This window comes from Anopheles coluzzii, chromosome X (assembly GCF_943734685.1).
Source record: "Anopheles coluzzii chromosome X, AcolN3, whole genome shotgun sequence".
NCBI classification, from domain to species: domain Eukaryota; kingdom Metazoa; phylum Arthropoda; class Insecta; order Diptera; family Culicidae; genus Anopheles; species Anopheles coluzzii.
In genome coordinates this window covers 667,109-686,512 of record NC_064669.1, presented here as the reverse complement: position 1 = coordinate 686,512, position 19,404 = coordinate 667,109, and the positions used below count along the sequence as shown (strand labels likewise).

The 19,404-nt window shown below is 48.5% G+C and overlaps 1 protein-coding gene across 1 annotated transcript in view; it reads right to left on the bottom strand.

Moving 5' to 3' along the window:
* The window catches only part of LOC120947322 (octopamine receptor Oamb), a 95,717-nt gene that overhangs the window by 56,418 nt on the left and 19,895 nt on the right, over positions 1–19,404 (bottom strand). The window lies entirely within an intron of this gene.

Genomic DNA, 19,404 nt, shown 5'->3' with positions numbered 1-19,404 from the left:
ATCCGTTTTCCCTCGTTTTTTTTGTATTGCCCACTTTCCTTTGCCATCGGTACCGAACGAAAGATTTGGCAACGATTGCTTACTTGATTTCATCGTGTGTGAGAGTGTTGCCGTTTTTTTTTTGTACATTTTTTCCATCCTTTTTAGACTTTTGCTACGTTTGGTACTGTTTTTTTTTCTTCTTTTGCTGCAATTTTCATCAATTTCAGTAAAAACTTTTAAACCCGCACTTCATGCATTGTTTACAGGGTTTTCCAAGCCATGTCACTCTGACCTTTAAGTTGTTGGTTTCGTTTTACCGCCCTGCAGCAACAGTGAACAAACCAACGTTTGACACTCAGAATTGACCCGGTTTAAATGATTAGTTGACGTTTAATTATGGCCTGTACAGTCCTATTGCTAAGTATATTAAACGAGCTATGGTTCCAATGATTTTCTGCTTGTAAAGCTCAAGTCCTCGTACCTAATACACATGGAAATCTGTAAACCAAATCGTTTGCAGCCGTTTGCGTTGTAAAAAAAACGAAGCATGCAAATCTGCCTGGCAAAGTGAAATTAGTCAAAATATAGAAAATATTGCCGCACGCATCGTAAAAATGACTCGCCTGACACCCTGCGCCCGTTGCTTTTAGCACACGTCAATTGTACTCATTTCACAGTACGCCGGACTCCCCGGGCCAAAGGTGGGGGGGGGAACTGATGACGTCGGTACGCTTTGCAATATTTTCAAATACCTCCACAATTGAATCAAAAGCCAAACCAAACCCCCCGAACCCCCCACCCACTGTCACTGGGAAAATTTCACCCAGCAGCGATCCCCGGTGCGCTCGGTGGCATTTGGCGAGGCGGGGTGGGGGGTGGGGGGGGATTTTTGAGGAGCGCAGCTAGAATAAACAAACCGGGAACCGGGCGGCTCGGAGCGAATACCAAATCTCAAGCCTCCCTCACCTCGTTTTTCCGCAGAACCCTGCACACCGGAAGCTCACGCACGCACGCACGCACAATGGTAGACCACAATGGAATCGCTACGCAAGTCGGGAGTCGCTGGGGCAGGCAAAATCGCAGACAAACGTTATCAACGGGGCCAGATGATAACGATTGTGCCCGGCAGCTGGGTGGAGGGCGGTGTGGAGGAAAGCGAAGAAGGGTGAGATGAAGGGGGGGGGGGGAGGGGAAAGAATTTTGTTTGCCCGGCAGGAGAATGCGGCAGGAGTGAATTTGTCGTTCGCACTGTTTGCTCTCCTTCCCGGCCCTAAACCGACCCACCCCGTCCCGCCAAGGGCGAGCAGAAAGCATGAAGATTGTCGGGAAATTAAGTTGATGAATCGCGATATAAACACGACGCGGGGGGGGAAGGGAAGTTGGGAGGAGGTGGATCTGGATTTTTCTAAATTGGTTCCACCACCCACACCCTACCTCTCCGCATTCTGCCATGGCAGTGAGTTTCGCCTGTCGGGGTTCTTTCATATTACTTCACATCAATCGCCAAACATGCTGTTGAGGGAAACGCTTTTTTGGGGAGCTTGCTTTCTTCTTCTTCTTCTTCTTCTTCCTGTTTCCTATGATTTTCTTTCGCCTTCCCGCTGCCCTCCGCTAGCTCCAAAGCGCCTCCGAAACGTAGGCAAACATATTCTTGGGATTTCTTGCGAGTCCGTGGTCCGCCGTGCCACCTGTGCCCTTGCCGATCCCTTTGGGCGCTTTTCCTCCCCAAGTCGTTCCAGGAGTGGTGATTGATTTTCACTTGAAATTCATGCCAACCACGCGCCACCCCTCCACATTACTTCTGCACCACTGGTAAAGCACCGATGTGTGTGTGTGTGTGTGTGTAGGCGGTGTGTAGCAACATCCGATACTTTCATCGCTCGGATCGGATATGTTGCCATCAGCCCGCCAAGGATTCTAGAATGCTCGCTTATGCTGTATTAGGGGGGGAGGGGGGGGGTTTGGGCAGGAGATGAAAATAAAACTCGGCACGCTGTGGTGAATGGAAGCGGAATTTTCCTATGCCGAACAACTACTTTCCTCGTGCCTGTATTGACGCGCTCGCTTCGATGCATGAGGCGTTGTGGGACTTATCGGTATTTATTTGCTTGTATTTTTACCTTTTCTTTTTTCCTCTCTCTCTCTCTCTCTCTCTCACACACACACACACACACTTTATCACACTCTCCCTGAGCCACTCTCAAGATCAATTCGATATTACTTAGAATTATTTGAAAACTGTCCCGAAGGCTCATCTGCTTCAAGCAGAAGGTAAAGCGCGGGCTGCACATTTTTTCCCTGAAATAGAGTTTTCCTTTACTTGTTTCTGCCTCTACACGTTTGCATGCTGTCGAAAGCTTTGGCTTGTATAGTCACTTGAAAGCATGGGCTGGGAAGGGGAGAACCACATCGAGGATTAAGCTGAACGGAGCCGCTGGCGGCAAACGGTCAAGCGGTGAAGAGCGCCTGACCTTGCGCAGCCGAATCGACACTCGAGTTCGAATCTCCGCTCACTCTGCGGGCGCGCCGGGGGGATTACATGACCGTAATCTCACGAAGGGCGCGCGCGCCGGATTTACTCCTACACGCACACGGGGAAGAGAAGTGGGATTTGTGTTACAGTAAGTGAAGCGGCGGCAACAACAACAACAGTGTAGCCACAGAAGAGTGTGGAGAAGGCGAGGCGGAAGGTTCGATTTACTGCATCACACACAAAAGTGCTGCTTATTTGGAGAAATGTGATACCGATGCCTATTTGAGAAGAATCTTCCAACCACGCACACACACACACACATAGAAGGGCAAACGCACACGCACACGCCAACTGCTCAATGACTCCTTCCACTTTTGTATGTTTGACGGCCGGAGCGAAGAAGCAACATTGTGCGTTCGCCTCCTCCTGCCGAAGCGTTAGCACCATTTGCCCCATACCTGCAGGCCAGCGAAGCGCAAAACAAGAGCATTATTTATCTATTGTGATAAAAGATATTTTGTGTGAGTGGGGGGGGGATGGATTTTGGGTACAAAAAGCCATCGTTTCTGCCGGCGCTTTTCAGACTCTGCTGAGCGATAAAATCTGTGCTCAGCTTAAAAGCGTCAAAGATGGCAAAAAATGTGTACATTTTTTCAATACCATGGCCAGAAATCTCTGGCCAAAGCAATCCAACACGATACAGCGACAGTATATGGAGGTGACCAGGCCCTAATAAACGAGCGGATTCGAGTAAAAAAATATGACGAGCTGTGTGAGGAGGAAATAATTTAACAAAAAAAAAAACACATAATACGTTGTAAAGGGTGTTCCGCACTCAATGGCGCTCAGTTGTTGTTCGATTGTCAGTAAATTAATCGGTTATTTCGCCCGTAAGGAAGAGGTGTACAGCGAAATATTGGTTTTTTATTTTATTATACGTTATTATCTGTTGTTTTTCGTGGCTCTTGATATGCTTTTATTAAACATATTTGTTCTTCTTATTTGATTTATCCTATTGCCAAATACAAATATACGATATGTGGACAAACTCTGTCATGTAAACCTTTAAAAGGATAAATAAATAACTTTTCAAGGTATGACAAGTGCGTTTTTTCAGACTTACTTCCTTACTTACCAATATAGGTCATGTATAGAGAAGGGAATGTAAAGAACAAACAGTTACTTTTCCACGACTAACTAGCTATAGTAACTAGTAACTGATCGTCAAATTGGCAATACAGGGTTTTCCAAGAGTTCTCATAGCTGTGGGACATTTTATTGACTCCTTCTTACGTGAAATGAACTTAATCTAATGAGAATTGGACTCTATAGCTCCCTTGGAATCCCCTTCCAATAGGAATTTCCAACGAGTCCAACAAGGGTGCCATCGAGTTCAATTTCCAACTTATGAAGTTCACTTCTAATAGGAAAGCGTCAAGGAAGTGTCTCACAAGTATGAGAACCCCTGGAAAACCCTGTAAAGAGCAAACATAATTAGTTATCTGCAATTGGCATGGGTAACTAGTAAGACTGGCGTATCATTACAAGTCATGTTAACAAAGTGGACAGATTGAAATGGTTCAAATAATTAGTTTTAAGTTTCAAGTTACTGGTTATTAGAATTAAGCGATACATGATAAAAAGGACGACAGCAGTTACTAGTAACTCTGATGTTTTGCAACTTGTTATTTACTCAGAGTAACTGATCAAATGTGCAAATCACTTATGTCACCACACTTTCACTTCGTCTCGCCTGTTTTTTTTTTTTTTTGTGTCTTGGCAACAAAGGATCAAATGAAAAAGCTTCACAGGATGCAAAAACGCATTATGAGAATAGTGTCATGAGTGGGCTGTCATCTGCGTATTCCGTCTGTAATTATGATGGATATCGATTTTCAATGGATGTCGGCAGAGCGGAGGATTGATGTATCGGACCAAAATCTTTATATTGGTTCTTTTAGGAGGTTTTTTGCGCGGGTATCTGGGAGATTGCAGCTGAGATTGGGAAGTTGACATTCGTCGGTACTATATACACAGAGGATATGAACCAAAGGTTACCAACTGCCTCTTCTAAACTGTGAGGCTCCTGCTGTCAGGGTCCTGCTTCGGAAGGGAGGGCCCTGGAATCTTCCGTGGGTACCAGTGGAGCTGACAATTTTGCATGTCGCAGTTGTGTCCTGATAAATGGTGCGCTAGATTCATTAGTTAGTTCTCGGCCAGCTGTGAAAAGGATGCTAGGGAATACCATTGTATAAGACCAGTTTTTCTTTGCTGGAAATGTTTTGGCCGTTTTGGGAATGTTTGGGAATGCCATACAGGTGTTTAGTAGCTAATTACTACAAATATTTCGTAATCTTCCATAGGCCGAATTCCAAACGGAGCACCCTGTACCAAAAGAAACTTCTCCGCGATAAAAAAAACATACCTGAATTACATCAATTAATTCAATTACAACTTTAGCGCACATACACATTCTACCTGTTAAAGGATCATTTTAATGAGCCACTGTACGGTACAACGCAGCCGCAGTGACTGCTGTACAAAAGAACAATTCCGCATCGGACCAACAGAGCCCGAAAAGCGACCGACCTCGTTCTATTGCGCTGTTTTTGCTGTTTCCACCAAGTCGCGCCAAAGCACAGGCAGTGGCTTCGATTGCATTCCATTCCGGCACACCTTGGCGCAAAAAACCGAAAACCTGCACACACACACACACACATCACCATTCCACCCCATCATATCCTTCCCGAAAAATCCTCACCTAATCATGGGGTAGCTCAACGACAAAAACCGTTGACTCCCCACAGGCCATTTGCTAACGCGCGCGCCCAATCGGTTGCTTTGCTAATTACAGCCTACCGCCGTGTTCGCCCCACAGCTTCAGAGCTTTTTCTTCACGCGCGTGTTGCTGTGTGTGTGTGTGTGTGTGTGTGTGTGTGTGTGTGTGTGTGTGCATTTGAGTGCGCAGTAAAGCAACGGATAATTGAATACCACCATTCCGATGGTCGGCACTCCCGGTCGGCCGGTCCGGCTGAACACTCTCCCGCAAGCAGCAAAGCGGGTAATAAATGAGTAATCAATTACCTTTTCGGGCAATATATTACCGAGCGTCTGCCGCAAGGCACCGTTGACAGGCCAATGATCTACCGAACAGGCCAGAGGTGAGCGAAGATGCGGCGCTAGGAGTTAGAAGACGGTAAAAAAAAGGTAGCATAAATCGTCGCAGTCTCCACGCACCTTGCGCAAAAGCTCCACTCTCGGTAAGTAATCCGTTTTTCCGCTCCAACAGGATGGTGGTGAGTGCACACACACACACACACACGCAGCTCATCTTTCGCACAAAGCAAAGGCTCCACACACACACGGTGCCCGAAACGCATTCCAACCCGCAGAGAGAATGCCGGCAAAGTGTCCGAATCTGCTACGTCGTTTATGATAATGCCGAGGGACGACGGTTTTGGGAGCGCCGATCGATGCGAATTGCATAAAACATCGAGCGAGTAAATGGTTCGTCGTCCCGCACCGCCGCAAGTCTCCCCACCGGGGTGCCGGCGCACCAATAGCACGTACCGCCTGCCCCTGAGCCCGGGGCAGAAGCTAGTGTGCTCTAGTTTCGGGGTTGCGATAGTTGTCCTTTTCAGGGAGGGCGGCTGGGCGTCGAGACCGGCCTGCTCCGTGCCATTCCGATAAGAGGATTGATTTATGTTAATGCGATACGATTCGGTACGGTACACTCACACGCATAACCTGCAACATTTTGGGGAGCCCTGTACTTCGCACCGGATCGCTTCGCCAGGATGGACGCATGGTGCCCTCCAAATCGACACATGCCAGAACGTTTCGGTGGATTTTGTCTTTCTGTGTTTGTGTGTGTGTGTGTGTGTGTGTGTGTTTGACAAGCACCACGCTACGATAGCACACCGTATCGACCCCCCTTCCGGGACCTCACCTCAACCCCACGCACGGGGCCACATAAAATCGCACGCATACAAACACTCGCTTTACGCTGTGTCATCGGGTCAAACGCAGCGCTACAAAAAGACGGGCCTCACAGGCCGTCCCAAGTGAAATAATCAATACAGGCAAAATTATAAACCACACGGTGCAGAACCGGCGGGTCCGGTGCCTTCCATTCGTAAGCAGCCCAGAGAGAAGGAGAGAGAGAGAGAGAGAGAAAAGGGCGCTCGCAAGCAAACTGTGTAACCATCGTCATCGTCCGAATCATTATCACCGTTCCGATCCCCAAAAACCGATCCGATGGCGATCGATGGCGGCTAGCTGTCATCGGTCAATCCTCTTCCCTCCCCCTTCCTCCTCTTCCATACTACCCACCTGCTTTCCCTGCAGCCCATCCCCTACATGTCAGGCGGGCTGGCCTTCTTTAGCCTCGCAAACGTGCCGTCTTAATTAACACACGCATCCGCGCAACTTCTAATGCGCCGTGGGCCGGGTGCGCCGATGGGGGTGGCCCCCCTCCCCAACTCTCCGTGCCTCCGTGCACGGTGACTTGTGCATTCTTTTGTTTTGGCCCGACCGGGTGTCTATGTGTGCTTTGTTTGTGGTGTTTTTATTTTCTTTTTTTTTATTTGTTGTTTTTTGTTTCTAGTTGTTGTTGTTCTCGCCGGCCCCCGTCATGTGCCCGGGCTGACCGATTCGCGTTATTACTATTATTATGCGGACGCTTTTCTCGCCCCCCCCCAGCACACAACTGGCCAGCGAGACGCACGTTTGCGGCTTGCGCACACGTTTAGCGGGAAGCGTAGGGGCCGCTGGTTCGCGTGAAAACTGTGACTTCGATTGAAGCTTATTGAAGGTTGCTGGACACTTTCGAAAAGCAGGCAAGCCAGGGCTAGCGTACCTGGCAATACAACAACAAAAAAAAATGGATCATAAAACAGCTTGTAACTATTAATTTTATTTCAAATTATAGTGAGACCTCTCCACAGTGCAGCTAGCTTCCTAAATTTTACATTCCATTGAATAAGTACAGCTTTGTTCCTACAAATCCACACTGCTTCGAATCGAATGTGCTGTTTCCGTATTTGGACTACTTATTAGCGTTAGTTTACTCAGAGCCGATGAGCTGGACTAGTGAGTTAATTTTTAAACTCTTTCTTACTCTCCATTTTCTCGATCTATTTGTACGAGGTTGGAATACCTCTTCCTATGAAAATGACATGTAGTTTCGCTTTTATATCCAGAGGCTTACTAGGCTCTTTTTAACTCTTCTACTTTCTCGGAGGCATGAACGAATCCACTCTCTCTCTTCAAAAGTTGTAAAATCAGCTAATGATTCGTCATGAACATCTTCAAAATTCGCTAATAAATTGTCTTAATTTCACTCACTCGATCATTCCAATCCATAATGGCCATCGCTAGTTTTAATCTTGTTAGTAACATATGCACCTCCTCGAAGCTCACACAGTCCTATCTGCTTGCACACATTCGTTAGTGCTTTTGATAAGTTAAGTATAAGTATAAATAAAGTAATTCAATGTATTTAAAAGCAACATTTTCGAGCTCACACTATCCTAAAGATATTAAATACCCATCATAACTCCCCATAGCAACAGAAAAACCCCTGCAATGCACCCAGTTACTTTACCAGCGCACTTACATCCACATCAAGCGTGTGCAATAATGTGTGTCTGTGTCTGTTTCTTGCACATGCCAGCCAACCAGCCCCTTTTTCCCCCCAGATCACCTTCGCCAAAGTAGGGACTCACTCACTAATGCGATGTTCATGGGAAACCCTGCAGGACGTAGCGCGCGCGCGCTGGAGGAAGCGTAACAGGGAGGAACAAATCTTAAACCATCAAACCTCTCAATCGCAGCTCAACACGTACACACTCACACACACAAACTGTAAATTGAAATGAAACTAAGCGTCGAAAACAACGGAGAAGCATTCCCGTCGCACCTCGCGTCAAATCCACCGTCCACCGGTGTGTGTCCTCGCCTCGCCAGTTCTCTTTCTCTCTCTCTCTCTCTCTCTTGTGTATAAACAGGTCCACCTGCTACCCACGGAGGAGGGACAGGCTGTGTGGCGTGTGGGGGTTTAGAAGCTGGACTTGTCTAAATCGTGCTGCTAAATTTGCGTTTGACCGCGGCGCGCCTTCGCACGAGCGCGGCGGCTTCACGCGTCGGTGGCAGAGGGCGCGATTTAGAGTTTGAAACTATTATTGGTATGGCTATTGACCGCGCGTCGCAGGCCACCCCTCCCGTGTGTGTGTGTCATTTTGGGGCGGCTTTTCATGATCACGCAAGCTGACGCCGACGCAACTCTCCGATTGAATGGTCCAGAGTGGCAAGAACCGGCGCGAGGTCACCCGTCGACCGCTCCCGATCCCAAGTGCAAAGTGTTGGTGGAGTGTTCGATGATTGACTAGCAGCTGTCAATAAGTGTGCGAGGGGGGGATGATGGGTGGGAATGCTGGTTAGTTTCATAAGCGGCAACCAGCGAAACCAGGAAGCCTCGGCAAATCAGCGCCGAGCTCCACACACACACACACACACACACACACACCACCAAATCAGGGGAAACCAGCAAGGGCAATCGATCGGGGAGCTGTTCTAGCAAGAAATTCGAATGTTTGCGAAACGAACTATTTGTTTGAAACAGTGCAAATGTGAATTACAGCCAAACATGCGGATGTTTTGCACAAAGCTACTCACCGATCGGTAAACACCTAACGCAATAATCTTGTGGTAATTGCAACGAAACTACAACAACTGCAGGCAAATTAGATGTAGCGCGCTGATACAACACTGGCTGCTTGGGAGCGATTCCATCCTTCTCCTCCGATCACCATCTGTCTAAAAGTGAGCTAGCGATTAATCTAAACATTTCACCGGCCTCATGTCTGCCAGCTGCAGCAGCACGCTCGAGGCAAGCCCCGTGAGCGTCCCGCCGATAAGCGCGGAGTGCGGCAGGGACGGTTGAGCACGATGTCTCAACTCACCCGGTAAACCTACCGCTAGCTCGCACGACAGACGACCTTCACCAATTACCCCCGATGGAATCGCGGGAATCATCCGGTCCAGTGCTTAACACAGCGGTCGTACAAAGTTCTTCCACACAGGTCTGCGAGAGGTGCCGAAATAGAAACCGAAAATAGGATGTCGTCAAAAACTGAGCAACCCTTGAGGCAGTGCAGCACAGCGACCATACGCAATCAACTTGGCATTCCACTCTACTCGGTACGGGTAAACCAAATTGAGTGTAGAGGAGGTTAGTTTGAGGTAGAACATGTGGAGTGCGGAACTTTAGCGAAATGAATCACTATTTGACAAATAGTCAACTCCATTTGCAGTTGGAGAGGTGGGTTTTTATCGCACATCCAGTTAAATGTCTTGAGACTTCCAATGAGTGTGAATGTGGAAAAAATATGTTACGAGAGATATTTTGCAGCATTAATGCTCCAGAAAACGTCCTTTCTTTGTGATCCAAGACATTGATGATAGGACATGCAAATATACGCAAAATTCGGGTAATGTTCTTCTTGATAAATCTGGCGAGATGAAGAACCAAGTTACTGGAATGACTTCGAATCACGAATCACATGACAAATGCAATAAATCCTCACGTTCCTTCCAACTTCATGAATCAATTACAATAAACTACAATGTTTTGGATAGCTTGAACCATAGCTTCCATAGTCAATTCCTCTACCAGGTTCCAAATCCTAACCAATTCCTCTATAAGGTTCCAAATGAAGAACCAAGTTACTGGAATGACTTCGAATCACGAATCACACGACAAATTCAATAAATCCTCACGTATAGTTCCCTTCCAACTTGATAAATCAATTAGAATGAACTACAATGTTTTGGATAGCTTGAACCATAGCTTCCATAGTCAATTCCTCTTTCAAGTTCCAATTCCTAACCAATTCCTCTATAAGGTTCCAAATGAAGAACCAAGTTACTGGAATGACTTCGAATCACGAATCACACGACAAATTCAATAAATCCTCACGTAGAGTTCCCTTCCAACTTGATAAATCAATTACAATAAACTACAATGTTTTGGATAGCTTGAACCATAGCTTCCATAGTCAATTCCTCTATCAGGTTCCAAATCCTAACCAATTCCTCTATCAGGTTCTAAATCCTAACCAATTCCTCTATAAGGTTCCAAATGAAGAACCAAGTTACTGGAATGACTTCGAATCACGAATCACATGACAAATTCAATAAATCCTCACGTAGAGTTCCCTTTCAACTTGATGAATCAATTAGAATGAACTACAATGTTTTGGTTAGCTTGAACAATAGCTTCCATAGTCAATTCCTCTACCAGGTTCCAAATCCCAACACATTTGGACTTCACAGAGGCTATCAGATTCAAAGAATGCTTGCCATACTCCCTTTATTCCTGTCCGAGTATCACATGGCAAACACGGATGTGCAGTTGTCATTCTTAGAACAATGTCTTCGGGACTCGTGGGCTAGCCAAGACTGGGAAGTAGGGAAAGTGTACCATTTATGACATGCACGAGCAATTGTTTTGGCCTTAAAAGAAGTCACAGCGACGGATTGGGGTTTGTTTTATTCAAAAATGAGCATTTTAAAACATCGTCCATTTGTTGAGAAAGATTGCCAATCGCACTCACCACATTCCATACCTCCCGCCCCATGTGCTTACTGTCCCTGTTCCTTGCCTCTTGCACTCGGCCACCTCTCCCAGTGCTTACGTCGTTCCTACTGGCTCTACCTACAGCATCGGCTCGCGCCACACGCCACCATCGCCGTCGGATCGATTCACACGCTCGCGACACCGGTCGACCGAAGTTCGCCAGCCCGTCGTACGCCCACCCGCGCATTATTTCCGCCCTCCTTGCCTTTCCTTGAGCCGCCTCCCACGGAGCGGGCAGCACTTTTTGCCGCGCTCGAGATGACTTTATTCGGCGACCACGGCGACCACCTCGCCCGCGTAGCGCTCTCGAATGGGCGGGATTGCTGCTTCCTTCCCGCACCCCTAACCCCTCCCTCCCGCTTCCCTTTACCTTCCGGCCTTCAGGGTCAGGGTCGTGCACGGTTGCAGCAGCCGGCCAGCGCTGCACCACCGGTGCGTGTCTGCGTTGCACACGGTGCGACCAGCAGTAATCCGAACTGCGGAAAACACATTTCGCGTGGTGCAGCACCGCCCGAGGGAGGGAGAGGTTTGGAGAAAAACAAACGAAAAATCGCTTCCATAGTGGTGCTTCGCCCGGTCGCTTAGATTACATCGGCTACAGCACTAGGGTGATTCTTCTGCTCCATGCGCAAAGCAAACCGCGTAACGCGGTTGGCTTTCGCAAAACCCATCCCTTACCCCGTTCTCGTCCCAGCCTAGGGACCGACGGACTTCGGTGTCAGGTTGAGGAGCACGCCCGGTGTGCCCACACACTGTCAAGCCGTCGCTGTGTTTTGTTTGTTTGTTTTGTTTTAAAGTGCGACAATAGACGGCCGACGAAAGACGATCGCCGTGGCTCGCCCGGGGAGCTCTCGCGTGGATGACACGCATCATAACGCTATTAATCGCATGGATGACTGCGGCTATCCACTGTGTGTGTGTGTGTGTGTTATTCGATCCAGCTCGGTCCATGTTGCGACAACTTCAGCGCACAAGCACACTACACGGCAAGGGAGCGTAACGCCGACCGGTGGGCCAAGACGAAGCTGGTGACAGGCCCGGTAATAACTCCCCAGACATTGCTCACCCACGTTCGCGGTCCCGCAACCTAGTGCGGGGAAGGCTAGGAGGGGAAGAGGGAATGGAAATAAAGAGATAAACTTTCCCTCCCTCCCTCCGGAGGTGTCGTGTGGCACTAACTGCACCGATTGAGCAACGAAAGTGACGTTTGCGGAGGCCATTTACTCGCCAAAACCACGAGCTGCGGGTAGCAACAACAACAACAACAACAACATGACCAACAACAGCGCCGACGGCAAGCCGTACAACAACAAAAACAGTGGCAACCTCAAAGTCGGGCACACTTTGTTGCCCGCCCATCATCAGACCAGCGGGGCAGGCCGCTCCCTGCGTTTCCCCGTTTGCTCCCTACTGCCTGCAGCGATCGTTTAACCGCACGGAGCGTTTCGGACGCCCCCCCCCCCCCCCCCCCGGCCGCCCCTACATTCCCGCAACAACGTGATCGGTCCTTGCCGAGCGATCCGCAGTCGCTGAGACGGCGCGTGAGATCTTCATCGCCCGACCAGCGAGCCAGCGTGCCAGCGTACATTGTACAGACACACGTCGGTTCGCGGCTCACAACGCACACACCCGCACCCATACCACCCCGCGTTTTCCCTTTTTTTTCACCGGCCACCATGTCGGCTGTGAGCAACACTATTAATTCGCTGCGAACGGATTTGAGTGATTTGCGCTTGGGAAAATGATTCTCTCTCTCTCTCTCTCTCTTTCTCTCTCTTTCTCTCTCTCTCTCTTCATAATTCCATCTCCACCGCTAAGATTAAGGGTGTTATGGGCGACATATTTAAAAAAAACGCGTGGCAGACCCCCAAGACCACGGGGAGTGGGAGGGGGAGGAGGGGCAGTTGGGATGGAAGGGGGTAGATGATCACAGCGAGACAGCTTAATTGATGGTGTCATGTTTCGGATCGTTATGAAAACGTATCCCACAGCCACACGCTCTAGCTTCCCCGAACCACCCTCCTCCTCTTCCCTCCTCCCCCCCACCCCCACCCTTTCCATCCAGGTGTTTCGCGGCTTCCTTCACGCACGCGTTCAAATCATTCCATAACTGCACCCCGTTTTTTTTTGGGGGGAGCAGGAGCGGAGGTGATGGCTAATTAAGTTTCCCACTCCACCCCTCCCCCACCCCTATCATTGGGTGCAATTTTTCCGGAGCGAACTTCCGGTGACTCACCGCTTATCGACCGTTCGATCAGCAGGAAATTTGATTTCATGCACACATTGACGAGCGTTTGCGGTGGTAACAATACAGAACGGAAGGGGTGTGGGGGTGTGTGGGGGGGGGGAGGTGGCGTTAGAAGGGTGGATTTGTTTCGTGGAAAATCAAATTGTTTACAAGTACACACACACACACACATAAAACACATAATTATTTGGTGGAGTGTAGGGTGGGGGTGGGGGGGTGGGGGGGTGAAGTGGGAAGGGGGTTCGTACGCTCGCGCATACCGACGACGGGGGACGAATTCCCTTCTATTGCCAAGTGAAGGAATTTTCCACCACCATCGCAGAGCGGGCTTATTCCGCCAACGCTCCCTCACTATAAACACCCCTCCAATCCCTTCCTCCCCCCGGGGCTCTTTGTCCCGGGTGTTGAAAAGTGAGTGACTAATTTTCCACCTCGCGCACCTCTCCCACCCGTCGCAATTGGCCACCGGAAGCCTCACTTCTGTCGCGGGGTCGTTTTCTCCCCCCCCCCCTTCCCCCCCTGTTCTTGGGAGGTGCCAAATAACCTCAATCACGGCTGCCAGGACTTGTGACAGCAGCTGGAAACAATACAGCTAATCGTCCTTCTGACATTCAATTGCAAGCAAGCCGTGGGGAGGTGGGGGGGGGGAGGGCTGGGGGGTGGTAGTGGGTGGTAGGAGGCGAAAGGGACAGAGCAGGGCATGTTGAGTCGGTTACGGAGGTTGAAAAGTAATAACAACAATGCTGCCCGCCTTGAGAGGTCATTAAGCAGAAGTGGAAAGGAGGAAGGGGGCGGATGATGGCGGCCTGTCCAGTTCAGGGAGCAAAATTGGACGCACACACACCGAAATTTTCCCCTTCCTAGGGGAAGCTAGGAAATGACAAACGCTGCTTGCTATTTTCCATTTCCCTTTTGTGACCTTTTGTTACACTCCTCCTCGGCTTCAAATGCCCCTTCTTGCCATCCCCTTTTGGGGAGGTTTGTTAGTTTGGTTTTTGTCAGGCTGCAGGGCGGCGGCACCTACCTTTTGTTTGCTAAGTGGATTAATGCGTGTAAAAATGTATGCAATCTGCCGGCGCCGCCACCGCAACAAACGCCTGAAGTTAGGCAGCGCGTTTGACGAAACTGTCTTATTAGTGGGATGTTGGGGTCGGCTTTAACAAAACCCTGCGAAAATGGGAAGAATGTGTGTGTGGGGGGGGGGGGGGGGTGGCTAGAACACACAACAAACCAAAACACACACACACGCACGAGAAACAAGCAGCGAATGGAAATGTGGAAAGTTCTAGCATGGAATTTCAACCGAACATTTCCTCCGTGTTCGAGCTTCCCTTTGCTCCGTGTCGCCACCGGATGGCATGCGGGAGGGAAACCGCGGGCAGTACGCGGGAGCAACGAAAACACGTCCGAAAAACTTTTCCTTTCGCTTCTCTAATCGCTTCGTGCGAACTGTCCTGGGCCCGGTCCGTTTTGGGTGGACAGGACTTTTCTTTTCCTTTTTTTTTTGTTTTTTGTTTCGGGCTTTCCGTATGTCACCTTTTTAGATTATTAACCCGCACCACCGGCTTCCTCTTCTCTCCTCCCCCCCCCCCCCTATGCCACCACAAATGGGCTCGATTTTCCCTGCCTTCGGGGGGGGGGCGAAGAGGTTGGAACGAGGGTAGGCTGAAGGCACATTCGAGCCACTGGTGCACGAAAGGCAACACCGGGCTGCCGCGAAGGGGCGAAAGATAAAAAGGTGTTTAAGCTTTTATTTCCGTTTTATTTCACACCGACAGAGCCCCGAGCCCTGTGACACTGTGGCCCATTGCTTTTTCTCATTACTTTTTGAAAAATAAATTGCTTCGTTGGACTTCTCCACCTCTGATGAAAATCCCGCCAAACCCAATGGGAAGGGTGGTTTTTTTTTTTTTCGTTGCGGCCTTTTTCCGCCTCGGTACCGGATGCTGGTGGCCGAAGTTTTCCGCTCCGAGCCTCTCTCGCGCTTCTCGTTTTCGTTGGAAAATTTTAAACCTTATTATGTGTACGTGTGGGTACGTGTGTGTGTGTGTGTGGGACTGCAAATGATGATGTTTGAAGCGTTTAACGGAGAAAAATATAAAACATAATAAATCACAGCCAGAGACCGGCTGCTAGAAGAGCGCCCTCAACCACTAACACACTATCACACATACAGACACACACACACACCTTGCTCTAACAATTAAGTCTTTACCGTCCCCGTAACCGGCCCTCGGCATCGGTGAAGGCACGAGGCGATCGTAAACGCTGACCATCGGGCCGATTGCATGCGTTCGCAGCACGTTTCGCTGTAAACGATCCCTGTTTGAACGGTGATGCTGCTGCTGCTGCTGCTGGTGATGCGAAAACATGGTCGAAATTGCTTTCGGGTTTTTAATTGTGCATTTTCCCCTCGAGAACAACCCCCAGCTGCTACTACTACTCCGACTGGAAGGTTGGGGTAATGTGGTGGTGGTTAGTGTTTTATGACAGTTGAGTTTTGATATTATGGTTGTTTATGGTTCACATTTTAACTGATTGGCAAGACAAGTGGCCTTATCACCGGCAAATAACTTAGTAGAGTGTACATTTTTCAATCAGCTAGTTAAACGTGGAGTGCAATAATTAAACCCTAGGGAACATTAGTGTAGGTGTTTGGATTTGAATTTATCGTGCATTTTGTTTAGGAGAATTTGCTGCTTGGGTCATATTTTGACAGCTCAGTGAGGGATACAGTTCCGATCCGCACGGAATGATCGATTCCATTGTGACGCTCATCACTACCATTTTTTGTAAGGAGAAGACAGACGCTTCGTGAACTCGAGACAAGAAAGTCGTACTTGTGCGCAACACTTAAACACCACGGATTTAGTTCAGCCCTTTTTTCTTTAACTTCACTAAAACTTGTAATTTTGTAACACAACGTAGGACTAAAAATAAAAACTAGCAAACGTAATCAAACCCGTATAAACAGTAGGCTATTGACAGACAAAAACACAGAACACTTATAATTGACTCTAGCCAACGGCTCTGGTGAATTTGATGATGCGTTACCATTAATTCATTGAGTTACACAAAAAAAAAGAGAAAGGCTTCGAACGCACATGTAATTCTTTAATTGTGTGAATCGCGTTTGGTTCGTCTCGCTGGTATTTCTTCTTTTTCTTCATCGCATTTTGCCACCTATTTATTCTTTCTTATTTTCTTCTTAGTTCTTCCTCCTGTTCTTCGTCCTCTTTTTGATTGCTTCTTTCTAATTTCTTCTTCTTCTTGTTCTACTTCTTCTTGTTCTACTTCGTCTTCTTCTTCTTCTTCTTCTTCTTCTTCTTCTTCTTCTTCTTCTTCTTCTTCTTCTTCTTCTTCTTCTTCTTCTTCTTCTTCTTTTTCTACTTCTTCTTTTTCTTCCTTTTCTTCTTTTTCTTCTTCTTCTTCTACTTCTACTTCTACTTCTACTTCTACTTCTTCTACTTATTATTTTTCTTCTTCTTCTTCATTTTCTCCTTATTCTTCTTCTTTTTTCTTCTTTTCAATGTTATACTCTTAGATGTTCTCTATTTTCTTTCTATTCTGCTTCTTTTTCTTCTTGTTTTACACGTTTATGCTCACGTGTATGTACACCTTTGATGTCACCAAATGAGCGTATAATTATGTTCATTAGTGTAGCATTGTCACAGTCAGATACATGGAGCATTCCGCTAAATCCTCTGGTTTTCTAATTCGATCAAAAGAACTCTCAGCCCTTAAATTTGCTACAGACATACTTTTTCCTCCCTCCCTGCACAAACGTTCCCAGGCGCTAAATGTAAAATGTTTCGAATTGTATTGCGCAGCTCACAGCAGAAAGCTAGCCTTGCTGCTCCGGGGTGGCATAGCATTTCCATCGAATGGCTTTCCCCGAGCCCAATCCAAAGCCACGCCGACCACCTCATGCCTGTCACGGCTATACCGAACACTTTACAATCAAACCTTACGCCACCCCACGGGCGGCAGCTTTTGCTGCTACGGCGTAACGAGCTACGCCGGGCCCGGGCCAGCCGAACCTTTGCAGGCTTCCAGGAAGCAGCAGCTACTGCTTCATCAAAAAAAGGTAAAACCGTTCTAAAATGTCCCGGGCCGCCTTATCTTGGCACCCTGCCCTCCATGAATCTCCCCCTGCCTCCCCCTCCCCCACCCAACCTAGCGGAATCCTCGAGGGGACCTGCTTGCGGCAAGGCCGACGCAAGCCAAGCAACGACCACAGATAGAATATCCCATTACAGAATGAAATGAAAAGAAGGTGTGTATATATATATATATATATATATTTATATATATTTATTTATCACACCCGATCCCCGGCACTGAATGTGAAATAAAAACTCCCCATCCTGCCGCGCCTGCCCAACCACCACCACCTCCTACGTCTGCCGGTCTTGCGTGCGGCTTCGCCAGGACTCGAGACCGGTGCGCAGGGACAATAAAAAGCGGCAATAATAATATAGCGCGCCCGCTCCAACACCCACGCCCGGCGCGGAATGCGTGCGAAAACTCGTCAAGAATGCCCCGGACCGTCCCGGCGGGCGGCGGCCGAGGTGAAAATACGCAACCGATACGCATAGCTGGCGGCCGTCAGCGCTTCAGCGGGCAGCGCACTTCAGCAGCAGGGCGATAAATTAGCTGCCGGCCTGCTAGGAGAGCCCCCTTGCAAGCCAACGTCTTGCGGCATCGAACATTCCTAGCAGCGTCCGGGGCAGCGTAAGAACAGGGCGCGTTTTGGGGCGCGCGTATTAAAAACGGGCATTAATTAATGCGCTCAGCAGCCTCCGATTGTAATACGCAACGCGTAAAGGTGTGTAGCAAAACTCGCCAACACTTTCCTGCGCCAGAAGCATCGTTTGTCGTGGGCTGTCCAGCCAAATTATTTTATTGCGCTTCGTTTTTGCGCCTCTTCACCACTGTGTGTGTGTTCGTGCCCATTTCAATGGTCAATTAAATCGTAAAACAGAAAATGGTAAGGCTTTACCCTACCTTCTCGGAATGTAAGCTGCTTAAAAACATTCTGCACTCCAAGCTATCTTTCTCTATGTCTCTCTTTCTCGTTCTCTCTCTCTCTCTCTCTCTCTCTCTCTCTCTCTCGGATTTTTGAAGGACTTTTCTCTGTTGCCAAAAGAAGGATATTTTTTGTGCTAAGGCAAGGTATGAACCTCAGCAGTTCCGCAAAACAACTTAGTCCCGAAGTTTTACTTTGGTAAGGAAGGAAAGTAAAACTGTTGCCATCGGTTTCTCTTTTTTTTTCGTACCCATATTTCCTCCTGCTCTATACACAATTCAATGTGAAGCAGCAGGTGGAACTTTCTCAGCCTGGGAGTATGGCTCTGCTGATGGGTTTATCAAGTCCAGGAATCGATATGACTTGCCTCAAAACATGAGTGCTCTCACATATTCGTTGCAGTGTTGCTATCTGTAAAAAAAAGATCCAACTTACTCACTTTTAACGCACGTTCATTATGCAACACACACACAGACACACGCAAACTGCACAACCGGATGCACTTGCTGCACCTTTTGGTCCATTTTGCTCTCTGCCCTGTCACGAAGGCAACGTTCGCCTGCTCGCAAGACGTCAAATCCTCCAACGCGACCCATCCAAACTTAATTAAGAAGTAAAACCTTGCGCGCAAAAGCCTTGCGCTCCCCGCAGACAGCCAGCCGGGGGGGGGGGGGGGGGGGGGGGGTGGCGGGGCGCTCGCTGGGCGTTTTCCATCCATTCGCCGCCACGGGACCGGTGTATGTGTAAACATTTTCACTGCTCGTCATCGCACCGTGGCCGCGTTCTGGCACGACAGAAAGGCAGGAGGAAAAACAATTTCCCACATTCGCGGCACCGGTTTGGCCACAGTCCGGAAGCCATCAAACGCTTTTCAACAGGGTTTTATGTTTTTTTTTTTGTTCGGGTTTGGTTTGAAGGAGAGCGGGACGGCTTTGAGATGACGAGCAAAGCATCGCGGGACGGGCGTGGTCCGCGGTTCACAGTCAACCCGGGCCCGGGTTTTAAGGCCTCGGGCAGGACAAGCAATCAGATGA